Raw genomic sequence first — 18,939 nt, forward strand, 5'->3', positions numbered from 1 at the left:
CTGATAAATACAATGAGTGAGTAATAGTTGTTAATTTTTCTATTGAAGTCTGTGGGATTTTGGCTGCTTGGAGCCAGACGGTACTTCCTGTTTGGAACGTCATAGGGTGAGGTCAGTCCAGTTTTCATATACAGTTAATAGTCAAATATCAAAGCAGTCTTAGCAGTTTCTGCTGTTTACCTTTTTTCCTCACAGCAGTTCTGGGTTTTCTTCCGTCTTCTTCATCTAATTTAGCAGCTTCTGCAGTCTAGGGTTTTGCATTAATTATCCTCCTGCAATGTTTTGACTGTGAACTCTTTGAAATAACTTAGCATTTAGCAAATGACTTATAAGTCTAGGCAAATATTCAAGCCTTCTAATTTTCACAGCTCAGCATCTTCAGGGACCAGCTTCATCTGTTCCTCCTCACACACATTTACACAGGAAATGCCAGTTTTTCAGTTTTGTTTTGCTGGATCTTCTCGTGCTGTGTTTTTCTCCGTGACGATAAACGGACGTTTTCAGATGCAAAGCTGCACGCCTGCTTTGTGTTCTTCCTGTGCTGCAGTTGGAGCCGACATGCCTGAAGTGCTCTGGGATAAATGACACGACGGCGTTTGTGAACTTCTGTGTGCGACAGAGAGCAGGAGTGTGATAAGTAATATGACGGTGTCATGGAGGAAGCCGCTGTAACCTTTCTCCAGCTCTTTACTCTGTCACTTCCTGTAAAAACACAACTCCATCACTTAGAGAGGGAGAAAGAGGTGGTGGTTGGGGAGGGGGTCGACGATAGGAGGAGTGTGATGAGGAAGAGAATGATGAAGATGGTGTGAAAGGAGAAAGCAAAGGAAGGAGAAAGAACAGAAGATGAGGAGTCGAGTGACAACGATGTGGAAAAAGGGATGGAGATTAAAAGGAAAACTCGCAGCAGGTGCAGATGAACGCGCATCATTTTCAAGGTCAAGCGCTCCCGCCGTCACGTGCTGTCAGGTGACCTGCTGACCAGGATGATGAACGTATGACAAGACAAGGGAAAAAAAAAAAAAACTGCGCATGAGGACTCCAAATGAACATCCATGTAATTATCATTTTACAAAATACATGCATGGATGTCTTAGCAGATTTCAAAATAAAAGCTTTCCTACTTCAGTCTAAGATTCTTCAACTACATGAAATCTATGTTTTATACTTGAGAAATATGAATAAAAAACATTACTATCACACTTTGTATATGTATGGAAGTTGCTCAAAGACCAACCCCGTCCCCCTTCCCCTCTCCATGCAGAGAGCTCAGAACATTAAACATTTTCATACTTTTCTCTAGTTTAAACTCTAAATTTGGTAAATGGTAAATGGTTAATGGCGTATACTTGTATAGCGCTTTCTACCCTCCTTCAAGGGCCCAAAGGGCTTCACAGTCACAGACCCATTCACCCATTCACACGCACATTCACACACTGGTGGTGGCTTTCAAACCCTTGCTGAAAAATAAATCCAGGATTATAGAATAAAAGCAAAACATTTGATTACAACAAAAGATTTCTGTAGATGTTGCCCACTTCAAGAAGCAGGTTTAACAAATTTAGAGTTCAAACCTGAACTCAGAGTTCACTGACTCAAAATTCGCAAACTCTGAGCTTTTGGGTTCAGAACAGCTGAAAAGATTTACGTTCACAGAGTCAGTTGCTGTAGTGATTGATTCAGAGTTCAGCGAATCCCGCTTTGAGAAATAGGTTTGGTTTCACCCACTTTCACGGGTTTAAGTTACCTCAGTTTCTGAAACCGGAAACTCCTGAATTTGGAGTTCACAAACTCAGAGTTTCAACAAAACTGCTTCTTGAAATGGGCCGCTGGAGAGCTGCATGCATCCTTTACAGGAGACGTAGCACAGAGGAGATCGATCGACAAGGTCTACAACCAATCAGGAAGAAGAACAGGGCGCATTAGTTGAAATATAAAGGCAGGAACAAAATTGCACTAAAATAATCAGGGAAACAGCGGAAGGTGAACTGCGATGTTGAAAGCGAACACTGTATTCTGTCCTATTGACAGGGATTTTAGGGGGTTTCAAATGGAAGCACAGACTGCAGAAGAGTGGAATAAAATATCACGTTCTATGCAGGTCTTGATCGCGTGGCCAGACTGAAATAAAAAAAAAAAAAAAGTAAAAATCATGCGTGTCTGATATTGTTCAGAGGGCGAGGCCAAATATAGAGTCAGTTTAGGGACCACTGCTTCAGTCCATTAGGATTTTGGATCATTTTGACCAAAGTTTTTCACTTCAGTTATGTTTAGGTTGATTTAAATTCACCAAAACTTATGAGCAAATCATAGGCTTGCCGAAAAGTCAATGGTCCTCTCATGTGTAGACCAACCCCTTACCACGAGTCTTCCACCACCGTGTTTGGTGGTTATAAACCTCAGACACATAAAGGAGAGATAAGTACTTTGTTCAGGTTTACTTTTCCAAATATCAGTAATTTTATACTTTGTGCCGAAGAAGCTTATTTTTTCCCCCTCAACATTTTCAAGCAAACTCAAATTCTATCTCTCATGATTTGACGCGGTGCTCTTGGTTTTCTTTTTACTATTTTTTTTTTTTTCTAGATCCTCTGCTGGAACCATTTGACAACAATTTCTGCTAACATGTCCTTCAAGAGCACATAACCTAATTTTAAAGGGTTACCAAACAGGGAAGCTGGAGGCTGACTCCGCCCACAGCAAAAATGTGAAAATCCTGTCAGAGGGGTGGGGCTTGAGGGCAGGACTGTTATTACTGGAGCTGCAGATCATGATGTGGGACTTCTGAAACTTACATGGTCTGACCAATCACAAAATTCAACTGTAATACCTCAATTCAACCTTTAGGTGTCAGCAAACAGACTGTTTTTTACATATATTTTCAAGAATTAAACAATTTTATTTTAATTTATGGAAAAATGTGGCCAACAGACAACACTTTAAAGCCCCTTTTTTTAGAGGTCAACAGACAAAAAAAGGTTGATTTAGGGTTTGGTTAGCCTTTAAAGAAAGGCTTTGTTTAAGAAATTAAGCAACTTTGATTTAATACTCTTGTTTTTTTTTTTTTTTATTAAAAAAAAAAGCCCCTAAGATGATCTTTAACCACAAGACAGTCTTACATTTTTAAGGTCATAAACAGAAAATATATGGTACAAAAACATGAAGAACAGTTTTTAAAAAGTTTTAAATACTCTCAAACATTGAAAGTCCAGCTTTGGTAACGAACACGAACCCTGTGATTAGATGACCTGGGTGAACAAGAACCTTCAAACACATTTAATGTCAAATAATTTCAGTAAATACTAAATAAGATTTTTTTTCCCTTTTCACTGATGTGCCTGACTCTACCAGGACTAAAAATACACAAGCCGTTGGAAAAGGATGGTCCGCATGGCTCAAAAATAAATGTGGAAAAGAAAAGACCTAAGTCAGAAAAACACTAACTGCAAGAAGACTGAGCTGGCTCCAGGAGGATGTACAACCAATTAATGAGCAGCAAGGCCACTATAAATAAATATGTACTGTATTAAAAAAATAAAACAAAATATACCATCTCTGCTTATTAATATATGTGGCCCAGCAGAAGTCTTTGCTTCACAATGATGGCAGCTTATGATCAGAGCAGACACCAAATTACTCAGGTACTTGACACAGACAGGAAGCGCATTAACACAACAGGACTCTACCTGAATCCAATTAGGCTGATTATGTTGCCAGCCCCTCTCAAAGCTCAGATCCAAGGTGGATGGAGAGGAGACCTGATCAGAGATTAAGTTGGGATTACAAAATGTTCTGCTCCTAGATTTGATCTCTATTACTCACCTTTTTTATGCTAATTTTCTAGATCCACATTTTTTTTCTTGAGGACATTGGGGCAGATTTTTACAGACAAGTGAGAGAGGGAAACAGGTGATGAGGAAGGGGAAGGGAAAATTGGTGTTCAGGGCAGGAATCCAGAAGATCAGACAGAGGTGGACTTTACCAGTATATAGGAAATGGCAATGACACAGATTTATTTCAGGAAAGAGAGGAGAATAAGATGACATAAGAGTGTAGGAAGGAATTAGCATCTGCATCTGCATCATAAGGCTGATGCTTAAAAAAGAAAAATTGTGTTTAAAAATATTTACTGAAATATACAAGGAAGAAAATGAAAGATTACAGATGTATGCATAAAAATCTGTGAATTAAAAAGTACAAATGGACATGACTGAGATATCAGGGACTCTGATTGTGTAGTGACGTATGGACAGCATCCTTTTTAATTCACAAAGGTGTTAACTGTTTGAGAATTGTTCATGAAGGAGAAATTAATAATTGTGGTTTGTACCCGTACAGATTCTATGACACCAAGGTTGTGTCCAAACCCCGCCCCCCCATTACTATTATAGAGCGTTTGCCATTTTCTAGTGCTGTCCGAATCTACCAATTCCAAAATCGAGTGCACTCGAAATTTCCCAGAAGTCTTTGCGAAAAACTAGCGTGCATCGATGCTCACAAGATTAGCGAATATTTTCTTTTTTTTTTTTTACTTAAACATGTATTGTATTTTGTTTCAAACACAAAATGAAAACATAAGAATTAAAAAAAATACAAATATGGACCACAATGCATTGGGGTCGAACAATTTCGAACAAAAAAACGTATTTAAATGTAATATTTGAATAAACCATCCACATTTTCACCATCAAAACACATTGGAGTTATAAATAAATGTCGTAAAATGTTCACATTGATTAAATTTTCACTTTGTGAAATCAGTGATATATCCGGTGTTTAGAAAAACGAAAGAAAAGTAGTGAGCATTGTATCCGAATTACCTTCAAAATCCAGGGCACTGTATAGTCCTGCACTTTATAGTTTTTTATAAGTTAGTGGGGGATTCGGACACAACCCGAGTCTTTGATAAATTGGAATATAGAGGTGTGAAAGAAAAAGCCTGGAGCAAGATTCACCAGATTTGCACCGCTGCAACATTTCTCACCAATCCTCTTCCAACTGTAGGTGGCAGACATAGTAAACAGTAGAAAAAGAAAGAAGAAGCCTCTTCCTGCTGAGGTACGAGGTGTCAGACTTTGTAGGTACTGTAATTATTTATTATTTTGTTGTTTGTGAAAGTCAGTGTAGAAGCCTTCAATCTCTCACATGAAGGCTGCCTTGGCCTTTCATACCATGTTTACACCAGACTCGGAAATATGTGTTCAACCAACCGCTTTCAATGAAAAGTCTATTTTGACGCATGTATATGTGCACCTCATGCTTCCGTGTTCAAAACTCGCACTCAATTTTTTAAATCCGTTTTTGGTTCTAGGTAAAAAGTGCATGAGGATTATGTGCGCATCACACGTTAAACCAGATGAACTTTTACCAATTAGGGACTGATTTGGTAGTGACGCATGGGTATAGTGTCTTTTTCAAAACACAAAAGTATTAACTGTTTGAAAATCGATAGTGAAGGAGAAATCAATAACTTTGGTTTGTACCCGATCGGAATTATATGACAAAATCTTTAATATATGGGAATAGAGCTGTGAAAGAAAAAGCTTGATTCACGAGATTTGTACCGCTTTGACATTTTGCACCGATCCCCTTCCAACTGTGCACTCATATGCTAAAAGCATGCTCAAAAACCCACATTCGGCATGTTTCCTGAATGCGCCACACAAGCCAATTGTGTGCTTAGGACCATCTGACAAACTAAGTCCTTGTTTCAAGATGTAAAGACAATATTGTTGCACTTTAGGAGTGATTGTCCATCACTATCCATGGTTTCTTGATTTAAGATCCTTAGCGTTGGATCTAAAAAGAGCATAGTGTACATGTGCCCATTTCCATTTTAAAGATGATAAGTAATTTAAAGCATTATGCCATATGAAAAGTTATTGGAAACATTATTTAAGTCCACCCATTACTGCGATGACAAACCATGTGTGACCTACACGGTGAGAGGGCCGAAGGGTCGTGAACTTTGCTAATTTAATCCACAAAAGAACAGACATAGGACGAAGATTTATCATAAAAAAAAACAAAATTAAATAGTTTAATATCAACACCAGATAACCTGTGACCTTTCTCCAATCACAAATCTCAGCTTTTACCTTGTGACCTCCCCAACATTTAATCTGAATCCCTCAAAGTGGGGAACTACACATGTTCAATTTAAATGCATTCATTAAAATCTGAATTAGTTTGAAGCCAGCAAATGAGATTTCCCTGCTGGCAGTGATGGTTCATAATGTGAAGCCTGTGACGCTCCTTCACAGTCCAACAGTCATTAAGAGCCACACAAATAAAGATGACATGAATTTATTTCCTCTCCTATTACACTTTTATCACTAAAAATAAATGAATTATTTGCTTCATCTGCACAGTAATTAGGTGCTGCAGGCACATAAATCATTCTCAGCTTAAAAAGGTCAGTCCTGTTACCTGGATGAAGACAAACAATTACAAATCAGATAAAACTGCATAATTTATGCAGCACTTTTTATTTCCCCGAGGTTCAGCAGACTTTTTACTTAGAAAAAAACTGCTATTTTTATTCCTTGTTAGAGATTTTTAGCTGAACTTTTTAAAATGAAATATACTTAGGTTTTAGGTGTCTAATAATGTATTTTCTTCAATATTTCTGTGGGAAAATATTCAAGTAGGAACATTTACAACTAAATAAGGGCCATGATATAAGCCAAATGGAAAAATAAAGAACATTTAAAAACAAAAGTTTTTTTTCCTTCATAAACATAAACTTTTTCACATGTATTCACTGGATACAAAGTGACAGGAGTTTAATTTGCACAATTTATCTTAGGGTGAGACAAAGTAAAACATGTGGCTCTTTAGGATTCACTGTCAATTGAATAATAAGTATGTCCCCAAGACAGTGGTGATGATATAAGCTACACTAAGGACAATATCTTTACTGTAGATTTTTACACCATTTTAGACTGAAAAACACTCATTTTTTATTTATATAACTGCCACAATTGTTTTGTTGAGTTGTAAACGTGCAGTTTGATAATTAGCTGCATGACTTTATCAGCTTTGAAGTTTTGTCGTTTTTGGTTTTTCCTCATCTGTCCTTGATCTTTCCTAAATGATAATTCAGGTTAATACTGGATGTAAATTTGATCTTTTTTTTGGTGAAATTTCATAAAGTTAGCATGTGCTCTTATTTTGTAAAATAAACATTAAGTGGAGTGAGCAGAAATGCACTGTTTTATTCAAAAGTATCATCTGTTATAAAACCCAGCTTTAAATCAATAACCCATATTGAGATTTAAAGCCATTATTTTCCAAACTTAAAAGCTGTTTTAAATTAACATAAAATCATGTGATCACAGGAGAAGTTTTCATTAATAAACCACAGAGATTTATGTTCAAAGACTGAGATGCTTCTGCATATTTGGAGCCTTGGTCTACATTTGATGTGCAAAAAAAACCATAATTCTGTCACAAATTTAGACTGGTGACTAAAAAAAAATATATGTTTCAGAAATGAAGATGAGAGACTTGGCAATGCTCAAAATTTGCCAATGGCTGCAGGGAGCTGCTTATAAGCAGAGAGGTTAATGAAACAATGAACAGCAGCTGAGATGATTTAAACTGAAACCAGCTGCAGCTAATGAACCAGACTGCACCTCAGACACAAAGAGGAAGCACGGAAATCATTTTAAGAAACAACAAAGAAAAACAACCCCACAAAAAAGTTATTTATGTTTAAAGCATTTGTGTTATTCCCTTTCTAAATCAGCTTTTATTTATTTATTTCTTTTTTTATTATATTTTATTTTCAAGGAAATGTAGAATGTTTTTTTGTATAAAACATAATGGCTTACTTTAATATCTTTACTAGTTTATAGTTCTTTGCTTGCTTTCAATAAGTTTCTCAAACCAATTTGCTTATTAGTAAAGGGAAACAGACAACTGACAAAAAACGAGGAAGGCCCAATCTGAATTCTTCCCTTCTCCCTACTCCTTCATTTAGCCCTCCAAACGGAGAGTTATGGAAAAAAGTGTCTCTGAATTTAGATGTCACTTCCACTCGATGACGACACCAATAATTGCCGGTCATCTTGCGTTAGTGTAGAGATTCCATTGCTCAAATATGCATAACAAAAGCGGTTTTATAACTTAAAAAAACATGCTGCTACAAAAAGTTATTACTTAGATTTAAAGGTAAACGTCTGTGCTTCAGATGACACCCACGTGAGGAAAAGCGCTTCTCCGCGGCACCTTCGCAACGAAGGGCTCTGCATCCTTCTGCTTGGAGGGTGGGATCTTAAAAAATATTTTGGACTCCCTTTCCTCTACAAAAGCCTCTATAAATGGAGGGGTAGGGAGAAAGGAAGAATTCAGATTGGGCCAAAATTTGAGTCTTCATTTTTATTGTCTGAAATGTTAATATTTATAAAGTGTTAACTCATAAGTGTCATTTGTGAGCACAAAACACATCAACAGTAAGATACGCAGAACTCTATTTTATGTCTGCAGTATTACTCCAAGAAAACAAAGATGCTGATATACAACCATAAGAAACAAACATTGTGTTTCTGCACCTAAAATGATTCAGGTGAACACTTGATTCTGATTGGCCGCTGGGTGTGGATGCACACCAAAAAAAGAAGTTCCGGTCACAATGTTCTTTATGTGCAGACTTCTTCAAAGCAAACTTTTGTCTGATGTTCTGGACAAAAACAAGCGGTCAGAGGTGAACTTTCTCTCTGAACTGATGCTTTACTTAACCTATTGTGACGATCAGCATTTGTATCACTTTCCTTTGTCGCTGCAGTTAAAGTCACTGCTGCTCAGCGATGCGTTGTCATGTTACCATGACGATGGGCCGCTTTTCCTATCAAATAGTCCTCCTTTTGTGTAAAAGCAATCTAAACTGGAAAAATGACAAGAATAAAGTATTAGAAATTAGGGATATGTATTAGCAAGAGTCTGGCGATTCGGTACATATCCCGATACGTGTCTCCCAATACGATACATCCCAAGACTGCACCAGAACAATTCTTCTTTTTTCGGTACCAATTCCAAGTTAAAACTAAGTAGTACATGTCTCATAACAACAAAAAACACAAGGATGGCGAAACATTTAACAAAAGCTGGTTGTTGTGAGATCTTGTTATTGTTTTGGTCGCGGTGCAGCTGCTGCTATAAGAGCATCAGTGTTCTATGGCGCCACCTAGCGGTCAGGATTTTATAGGGGAAACAAAGGTAAGGCTCTGAAATAATTAATTAAATGTTGCCTTGTTAGTATTTTAAATCGATATAAGTATCGTCTAACAAAATATAGTGATAGATCGCTAAATGAATTTTTCCCTACATCCATACTAAAAATCAATTGAATATTCCTTTATTTTGTAAGTGACCAGGATAATGCCTGAAGAAATCTGCATTATCAGAAATTAATGCACGCCATGAAAGCCTGAACTGGTGAAAGATGTTTGCTTCGCAGAGTTTAATGATCAGTGTTAATAAACATTAACGAGTTACTTTTTTGGATTCATCATGTGCGTTAACACGTTATCGTGGACAGCCCTAACATTAATATAGAAAACAAAGTTTAAGGTTTTAGAAATTTTTGGCTTCTCTGGTCAGCTTACAATATTGTGCTTTGAGGTGAATTTAGAGATAACAAAGTTCTAAAAGAAAAAAAAAAAATACCACATTTTTTTAACATTGGAGGAGCACGTTGGTAAACAATGACAGCTTAATAGAGTAATTAATCATGAATACATGATTGTTTTTTTCATGGAATATCTCCACACACAGGATAAAATCCACATTTACCTTCTGTCAATCCTGTTCTCCAGCCACACGCCGCCTCACTTAATGTTCTACCTAACTGACTGTTCCAAATGTTTAACAGCTAATTAATCATGTAAACTAAGCAATTTGCAATCATGTAGCACAACTCACAGTTGCTCCTTAATTAAACTTGGAAGGAGGTGTGTGTGAATGCGTCACCTGCAAAAACTATTTACGCTTTTGACATGCTTTTTGGGGGGGAAAATGTGTGTTTTTGTAATAAAAAAAATGTATATACTGAGAAAGCTAAACTATTAAAAATATTCCAAAACATGAAATAACAACAATTTAAATACCAAAAATAGCTAAAAATGACAAAGAAATAAAACTTGAATTTGGTGCAAACTGAAATCAGTAGAATCATGCAAAATATCTCAGTGTTTGATCTCATTGTGAGAACAGAGCAGCTGAAGTCCAAACATGGATGAAGCTGAGAAGAAAACAGGATCCGGACGGGAGCATGACTGACGCTGACAGGAACCTGACTGCTGTGGAGACGGGACGCCTGGAGGCGTTCTGTCACATGAAATCATGTGGAATGATGAATATAGAAACAGCATTACAAATGTGCTTGTTAATATGGGAAGATTTGTAGAAAATGAAGAACTGAATGACTGAACTTCCTCTGCTGCTCAAATTTGATGCAGATATTCACAATTTGACACGTAAAGATGGATCTGAATGTGATCTCTTTTTCCAGAATGACTAAATAGGAGCTCTCTGACACATCAACATATTTATTCACGCGCCAAATCAAAATACAAGAAAAGAAGGCGGCTTTGCCAGATTTAAAAAACAAACAAAAAAAAAGGAAAAATCTCGGCTGTTGATCCGAAAACAGGAACATGAAGCAACAAAGGCTTTTTCATTGAGCCGAGCACAATGTGATGCTGAGACGAATAGAAAAACAGGCCGGGCGCGCGAGCTTCCCCCCTTCATCCCCCAGACCCTCTCATCTGTCCATCCCCTGTCCTTCTTTTTTCTCTTTCCTTCCTCCATCCTCAAAAGGTTAGTAAATGTCAGATGGGAGTTGTCATCATCTTCACTGGCGTCATCTTTCTTCATAGAAGAGCGTGTGTGTGTTTGTGTGCGAGAGGAGAAGAGAAGTGGAAGGGGATGCAACAATTGAACAGAATGAAATGGAACAGGATATTGAAAAGGGGAACTTGCAACAAAGGACACGCACGCTTGTGCATGCTCGTGCACGCGCGGGGAGACTTGAAATAGAGCTGAGTGTGCAGCGTGCACCTCTCCCCCCTCTCTGTTTGTCACATTGCATAAAGAAACAACAAAAGTTGGGTGAAAGCAGACCGTGACTTCACCAACACACACTCATTTCATTTCACTCCATCTTGCCGCTGCGTCTTCATCACAGCCTGCATTTGCCTCGCTGTATTTTTTATGACTAATAGAAGAAGCGGGCCTTAGTGGCGATGACAAATCCCCGCACTCTGACAGTTTTACAGCCCCTAAAGAGCCCCTTGACAAACGACTGGGCTGTAAACCCAATATTCTAATGCCGTGTGTTATTGTAATGGCGTGTGTGCAGGAGTGAATTTTCAGGAGGTGTTAGGTATTGCTTATCTGCCGCAATTATGGAAGTGCTTAAGTATCAAAAACAAATCAGAGTGAGACACTGGCATAAAAGCGCGCTGGCAGAGGAATGTTTTATTCACTGAAGGAACCACAGAGTCCTGTTCTCATATCAATGCCTTCCATATAACACTGAAGGAAATAATCACACAGATTCACACTCACAGCCCTTTTATGCATGAAATATTTACAATTTCCTCGTATGTAGAGTTAAGTTGGACAAATTATGTCATGTGTATTAAACCAAACCCAACATCACTTGTACAAATGTCAATTTTTTGTTCAAAGCTGTATAAAATGATGGTCTGTTAACACTAATTCTCTCTCAGGGTACCACAAGTACAAAGAAACACTAGCAGGGTTGTTGTGAGTCCAACAAACACTATGAATAAATCTACAGTAATAGATTTATTCATAGTGTTTCTTTCTTTTTTGAAGAAGGAGCTTTGTGGTAATTCCAGCTTCTTACTTTCTTTGTTCTCCAAACTATCATCGTTGAAGTTACGCAGACAAACAAAACCTTCACTGACATTTTTCTGTCATCAAATAATAAACTGCATCCACTGCTGCCAGGTGTTAATATTCTTAGGAAAAAGAAAAACTGCCTCTTGAGATAAGAGAGCAAACTAGCAGACACACTTATGAATTTCACCGTCTAATAAAAACGTTATCACAGTCTAAATGTACTGAAAATGATATTTTGGGAAGAGGGGAGAGAGCTGTAGTTTTTCGTAGTAATGCTTAGAAACACTGTGACCTCAGGTTTGACCTTTCGACTATGCATATAGTAATTATAACAACTGATTGTGCTCAAAAATTTAGGAACTCTTTTTTCATTTTAAACTAAAAGCAGCATTCGTGCTCAATGCCTTTAGTGCAATGGCCAGAAAACATGTATGGTGATGTTTTATCTTAACCACAAAATAAAGTTTGACATTTTTCATAGAAACTTTTGGTTTGTACAGTGCTGTGAACTCTATTTTCAAAGTCATCTTTTAATCTATTTTCAAAGCATTCCCTTTGTGTTTTTTTAATGATGATTATGTCGTTTTTAGCTAACATTTAATTTTTAGGACATTTTAGGACATAGTTGCTGCAGAGCGGGAGTAGTTCATTAAAAATTCACCTCTGAGTTGTGGGTGGAACTATTGGTGTGGAGTAACCCTGGGCTCACACTATCCAGTCCGGCCTCTTAGGTGCTCCGTATTCGTTTCATTGGATTCAAATTTTGGCCGGGCGCCGAAGCCGAGCTGCAGCACTTTTTCTGAAATTGAGGCTATTAACAAACAGGAAATAATGTGAGCAAGTGTAAAGTAGATCCAATATTTTTTTCTCTGTACTTGCTGATTTCACTGTAGTGTAAACATTATGTCATTTCCACTGACACGAGTCACAAGGTGTTTGGTAGAGCGTCGAATCGGTCATTTAACACCATGGATGACAAAAGGCCGAACACAGAGGTCCAGAGTCTCGCAAGGTCGTAGCCAGTGTGAGCTAGACCGCTCCGCCAGGCAGACAAGATCTGGACTGGATGCAGTGTGAGTCCAGGGTAAGCCTGCTGCCCTTTCCCATCATTTATCCGTTTACACTCTCTTTTTATTCCGTTTGTTCTTGATTTACAACAATTTGAATAGATAAATATTCAGAAATGCAGTTTTAAGCCTAATTTTCTTTACACATACATGTCCTCCATCATCAGAAAAGTGCTATAAGAACACACTAAAGACACAATTTTCATTGGAGTGGGTCTTCAAAGATTTTCTAAACACTTTATTCAAAAGTGCTAGAAAAAAAAAATCCCAACCCTAAATCGCTCAAATGTCCTTTTATTGTTTCTATGAAGACTTTCACACCATTTTGTGTTTTTAAAAAATTTAATCCTGTACAGTAAGACAGCAGAGTCTAAGTTCGACTTAAAAACGATGTGAAAAACTTTACTGCTTTTCTACAGATTAGAAGAGTTGATGATGTATCTGATGTAACGGAAATGTTGCCGCATCTTTGAGTAGTTTTTGGGTCAAATTTACCATTTTTATCCCTTTGCTTTATAGAAAAGCACCTCAGTAATTTATTTAAAAAAATCAGAATTTGTTATAGAGTCAGTAATTTTTCTCTTTGGATGTGGGCTTGATTGAAACACCACACAAGGGTTAAACAGAGATGTTGGGTGACTGAGTTGAGGTTTATCGTATGTACCGATTTTTATATACAGCTCAAAAACGCATAAATATAACCTCTAAAAGTAAGAGATCCTTTGACTTTCTCATCGGATGCTTCAGAAAACGTATATTTTTAAAGTATGATAAAGCATGATGCATCACTCCGGCAGCACCCTCCCTCTCAAAGTCTTACAGTGAGTATGTCTCAGACCTTCTTTTCCCTTTACTTGCTCATAATTCCCTCGTGGCTGCATGCACTTATTTCCCCTGAGGGCCAGCCGGCTTCACGGAGCTGCAGGAATGCATTAAATTCAAGAGTTGTCGACGTACACTCAAAAGAAAGCAATAACCGGCGCAGGGTCGCCGCCCCCACTGTCCCCACTTTTCCGTTGATTTTCTAAGGTCGAGCAGAATTGCCTTTTAGCTCTGCTGTGATTATGTTCCATTTAACATGGGAATTATGAGGATTACACACATCAGCGCTGTGCCACATACTCGACCAGATTAACAACAGCATCACAGGGAGGATAAAAGTCGCTCTGAAGTCTGAATAATTACTCACCCTAAACTTTAGAGGACGCTTTTTATTTTGAATATTGCTGTTGTCAATCCTGCCTGTTTTTAATATACTTTCTGAGCCTGCAGTCCTTTTGTTGAGTGGATTTATTTCACGCTAAAAAGATGTTTTCTTTTACCGCCCACCTGCTAAACGCTCCTGCTGTCAGAAGGAAATAAAGTGAATTTACAGCTGGACATTGGGAGCTAAAATCCTGTGTTTTTTTTTGTGCAAAGTCATCAATAAGCAAAGGAGAAAATGAAAATCGCTTGTCACTTCCCGGATGCCTGAAGGGTCAAAGTAAAACAGGCATCAGTGAGACAGGAACTCTCCGAGGTGCTGAACCGTGTTCCTTCTGGGTTCTCCCGGAGCTCAGCAGGGAGCGGCAAAATTAAACGGCTGGTGAAAACGGCTGCGAGGAAAACTGGCTTCCTTGAATCTGATTTGGACTGACTTAATTATCCGGATCTGAAGAGGAAGCCCTTTCAAGCTGCTGGCGCAAGACAGTTCATTAAAGAGCCGTCACCGCTTTGTTACCCAAGCAACTCCCGGGGATCGATGCGTAATGCCTTTTGTTTATGGAGACGGAGGGGGAAAAAAAGGGGGAGGAGAAAGAGGACAAACTAATTGAGCCCTCCGCCATTATTATCCTGACGGCCTGTTGACCTGCGTGACAGAGCCGCCTTTCCTGTCAGCGACTGCACCCAACTGACGCGGTTCATGCATAAAACGGCTGCTGACTTAAAGGCAAATTTGTTGACAGACTGATGTCGCATCATGTCAGAGGAAAAATTAAATCACGTTTCTGTATCTGTTCTCCATAGACAGCCAATAGCGTCTAATAGCAGATATAATTGAATTTCACGGTGAACACACACAAACGCCCCTCAGCTGTTAGTTAAAGTAAACAGTGCTAATATGGTGTCTCACACACAGTAATTACAACCCAATCTGTGCTGCTTTCCCTTTTAATTGCTCCTCTTTCCCTCAATCCCTTCCTCCTCTCCCTCCATCCTCTGTCCCTCCTCGCTACTCTGCATTTGAAGAATTATCTGAGCTAACGTGGACCCTAATTGGCTGTCAGTGAGTGTTGGAAAATGTGAAGCCACTTCCTGGATATAATCATGTTTACATGCGAGCGCCGGGTCCCACACTGCTGGGCTTGTCTGTATCCAGCTCGTTTGGGGAGTCATTTACTGTAAAATTGGCAATGATAGGCGCAGAGAGGGAGAGCGGGAGCAACTGGATCAGCAGAAAATGGGTGTTGATGAGACTTCCTTCAGCACACTTTGTTTTATTTGAATTTTTTAAAGGTTTGTATGTGGTGGGGTGTGGCTGAAGCTTAAGGGGAAAGTTTCAGAACGAGTAATTATCGCAAATACATCTTTCCCTCTTTATATGCAGTAGTGAGTCAAGACGTGACAGACTGGACCCGGCGACCCGAGAGATCAACCACAACACTCAGTCTGCAGGTAACCCTGCTGAGCTAACTAACGGCTGGTCACTTGGATCAGGTGTGTTCAACTAATCCGACCACAGCACATCCACAAAGCCCTCGTGACAGTTAAATTCCAAAATCAAAAAGACTCATTATTGTGGGTTCAGGACTGTCCTGAAGAGAACGCTCAGTTTGGTTCTTGAAAGATTAAACCCAAATACACAGCAAATATCTTTTTAGCTGGTCTTACAAAATACATTTAGAATCAATGTGAGTGAATATGCATGTCTATATCTGGAAGTCTTGGAATTACAGCAGTCCCTCTCTATATCACAGTTCTACAGAATTTTTTCAGTGCAATTTTGCTTTTTTTATTAGTACAACGCACTGTTCTGTTCTCTAATTGTAGACCATCAATCAACTTCCTCCATGTCTCTAGTACAGAATGCATTCAGTCAGGCAAATCCACGTATATCTTAGCAGATCTTTGGTTTCATAATATAATAATGGACTCATTTTTCTATTAACTTTAAGAGTTTAAACAAGAAAGAAAAGAGACAATGTTCTTGTCTGTCTGAGAAAAAAGGAATAAATTGAGTAGTGAGGAGTTTTATAGTCTTAAAATGTCTGTATTTCTACTTCGCAGATTTAATTTATTGCAGGTTGTTTTTTCAACAGAACTTGTGATAAACGAGGGACTACTCTACACTTTCATTTTTTATACAAAATAGTCAACACATTCTCACTACTAAGTTGTTGTATCGGTTCCGGCCACGTCCCAAAGTTTGGATCCACGTTCGGTTCCAAAATGGTTCATGGAAACAGCCAGCAGGTCAACAAACAAGGAGTTGGGGGCACTCAAAATGTCAATTTTTGACGTGGAGGGGTCCTTAACCATGTGTCATTATGTGACGACTTGGGAATTAGAATGTGTTGAAATAGTTAATTTAAGTTAAGTTAAAGTCCCATAGACACAGCTACACTCAGGACCAATTAGGTGGTTTAACCCCCCCAATCTAACCCCTTAATGGGAAACAGGGATGTATTGACTTTATTTTTTTTAGGTATAACTCAACCTTGATTTAAACTCATGACCTATCCGTCTCAGGGCAGACACTCTGCCACAAGGCCACTGAGCCTGTAACCCATTAGGAGAAATGCTCGAGAACTTGAGATATTAAGATCAGTTCTAAAACTATGGCTCCAGTCCAAAGAAGCATGGACTGAAAGGGGAGGTGTTCTATTTAGAAATTCCCATCAGAGCAAACTGAACGGCCTGCGTAACAGAATGAAAAAATTTGAAAAAATTTCAAACTGAATTGTCAAATGAAATTGAATATTATATTGAACTTGGGTGAAAAACCCTTCCATCCTGCATGTCCAGAAGCTGGTCTGTTTTCCTGTCGATTTAGCTATGATTACATTTGACTGCAGCTCTGCTCAGATCTGGTTTCTGGTGGACCCCCTAGAACTGGGGTCTCAAGAGTCACTCAAGTGAAGTTTGCTGGTTTAAAGTCTAACCTGAACCCTGTTCCAAACACACAGGTGAAGTCTGGTTCACCTTGCAAGTGAACTCTGGCCTGGTTCAATAACAATGTGAATATACATCCACAAACGTCACCTGATGTTGCAGCAGGATAATGCACAGCACCAAGTTACAAGGATCTGTACACTGTTCTTGGAAGCTGAAAATCTTCTGGTCCTTGCATGGCCAGCATTCTCACCGGACAAGTCACAACAAATGGAAGCAAAAACATTAATGACGCGTTTATATTTTTGTTCAGTGTATTCAACTCAAATGCATATTTCTTTACATTAAAGGTCCTAACACAAGTAAAAGGAAACATAAAAAAACTATGAAATATTTAAGAGCACGTAATAAAGATGCATGTGTAGTTGGAGCGTGTCTTACTGCCAGTACACTTAATTTCTTCCATTTTTCTTTGCAAGTTCACAACTTTTTTTAGATTCACTATTTAATTTTAGCTTGTTTTCACATTTCCATTCAAAATTCACTTCAATTAAAATTACCTGGCGTTTCTGAAAATCACATTTTCTTTTATTAAAAAACTGAGAGCAGTTCCTGCCTGACAAAAATAAATGATTACTGTAAAAAAACAGATTCAAGGATTTTATAAATCAATTTGATATCAATTATTTTTTTAACCCAAACTCAACGCACAGCAAAAGAAGCTAAAATATGTTTTCACAAATACAGGAGGAAATTTCATGCATTTCTGTAAATATGTACGAGTTCTCCATTAATTCTAGTTTACCAATCTCTTCTCATCATTTTTTTTGTTTTTGTCTTCCATGTATTTAGACTTTTTTTTATACAGCGAATCTCATTAAAGACTCACTCCAATGAAAATCATGTTTTCATCATGTTCGTTAAGCCTTGTTGTCATGAATGAGGATGCATGTAAAAGAATTTAAGATTAAAACAGCTTTTCTGAGTATTTCTTTATATAAATCGTGTTGGATCAGGAGCAGAGGAAAACCAGTTTTTGGAATAAGCTCAGGTTTGTGAAGCAGCAACTGTGATGAGTGGGCTAAAGACAACGAGTCTGATGCATCCACTTGAAGACGAATAGATCCTTGAATGTCCTCATTTGCCTCATTTGAGAAGCTATTTGGTTCAGAACTGTACAACTGAATAACAACAATATTGCTTGCCATTTTTTTTTTTTTTTTCGCTATACTGATGTTAGCTTGGAGTTGTGAGGGGCTGTTAGCTAGCAGGAAAAAAGTGTAAATAAAGGAATTCTGGGATATCAGTGTAGTGTTACTTTCGCACCCACAACCCAGAGGCAAATTTCTGATGAACTCCAGCGACTTTGCAGAAAATCTGTTATAAAACTCCATATTTATATTTAAAAGACCACTGGGAAGGGTTGTACAACAGATAACAATATAGTTGGAGTGGGACTTTAATGGCTTCATAAGATAAATTAGCATAGCTGTCAGAGAAAACTCTCAGCGACAGCACCAGCACATTACTGCATATAACAGGAGAGATGAACTAAACAACTAACATTTGAAGTAGTTAGTCTCTTCTGTTTGCACGATTTTACTGACTGTGAGAAACAGCTTTAACAGCATCAGCAATATCATTTTAATGAGTCAAAACTCATTTCAAATCCTAACAAAAAGTTGAAGAGCATCATCTCCTAGAATGTGTTTGCAAACGTCTTCTCCTCCACACCCGCCTGTCCCGCTAATGCAGAAGATAAACTGCCATTTCAGACAATAACAACCCGCAACTTGAAACAACATCACTTATTTGTGTCCTCACTTCCATTCATTACAGCAGACCTTGAAGGCAGCGTGATCAAATGGCGCACTTCAAATGCAGCGGTCCGGCCTCCAGCTCTGCTGTA

This window comes from Oryzias melastigma, linkage group LG6 (genome assembly GCF_002922805.2).
Source record: "Oryzias melastigma strain HK-1 linkage group LG6, ASM292280v2, whole genome shotgun sequence".
Lineage (NCBI taxonomy): Eukaryota > Metazoa > Chordata > Actinopteri > Beloniformes > Adrianichthyidae > Oryzias > Oryzias melastigma.